We start from the raw sequence: 1,261 nt of genomic DNA, 5'->3' as shown, positions 1-1,261 counted from the left end.
AAAAAAAAAAAAAAGAGAGAGAGAGAGAGACACAGAGTATCTGTCTTCCTCACAGGATGCTGTTTCAGTTTAATACAACCAAAATGAATTGTTAATGTATGAAAAAAATGCTAAAATTGTCCTGACACAGTCTCCGCTCTTGGTGAGTATAATCCAGCAACAGAGGCAGTATGAGCGATTCTAATATTAATATAAGCCAGACTGACTGAAATCCTGTAATGGAGGAATGAATCAATAGTGCTATACTCTTCTTCCTGAGGAGAAAATGATTGATTGCAATGTCAAGAGTGGGAAAGGTTTCACAGGAAAAGCAACATCTGAGCTGAACTTGGAGGATAAGAAAGAGCTCAAGAAGAAAGGAGATATAGGGGAAAGGGCATTAGTCTTGGCGTTAACATCCCGGGTTCTGCTCCACATTTGCCCGCACCATTCACTCGCCTAGAGGCATTTCCGGCACAGGAAGGGCCCTGAACACGGGGCTTTGTCCGCCTTGCTGTTGGCTTAGACAGGGAAGAACAGCAAAGGCTACTTACAGATTTCATGTGGGCTGAGCTGTTTTGGCCTACTTGTTCACAGCAATGAGACCAACCCATGAGATTCTGGCCTGAATCCTAGTCTTCATGTTCTACTCCCCAAGTGGGGAGAACCCATGCTTTAGGATAGTAATGCCCGACCTTGCCAACTGCCAAATTCTTCTGGTGGAGGGCCACAGATGGACACCTGCCATCCAGTTTTAGCTGTTTTAATTGGGTAAACTCATTGTTTGTCCTTCTTCCAATGTTTCTTTTAAAACTGTACTGGTTGTACTATTTTATCTGTTTTTCATTTAAGGTATTACCTTTAAAAAATTTAACTTTCCATTTTTACTCTCCATTCCTCCCCTCATTTTTTACTTTTAACAGAGAACAAAAAGCAGTAATAAGGGAGCATAATAAGGATAGTCCTACAGCTAGTCCTGCCTCAAACCAGGAAAATTAGTACAACTAACCCATGCATTCCACATTAGCTCAGGATAAATATTTTCAGGGCCCAGGTTTAGATTTCTGAATGGGAGTAAATCTATTTACACATGAATCCAGCCTTCAGGATCCAAATTTTGCATCTGAAAATATGGATATTATACAAATTGTTAAAAACATTAAGATCCAGTAAATAAACAGGGAAAGTAAAAAAAAGACAACATTCACAAAAGACACTATAGTAAAAATGTAGGGAAAAAGTAATTAAATACTATATATATATATATATATATATATATATA

Source organism: Bison bison, unplaced genomic scaffold, assembly GCF_000754665.1.
Source record: "Bison bison bison isolate TAMUID 2011002044 unplaced genomic scaffold, Bison_UMD1.0 scf7180017864263, whole genome shotgun sequence".
NCBI classification, from domain to species: Eukaryota; Metazoa; Chordata; class Mammalia; order Artiodactyla; family Bovidae; genus Bison; species Bison bison.
This window is presented reverse-complemented; position numbering follows the sequence as displayed.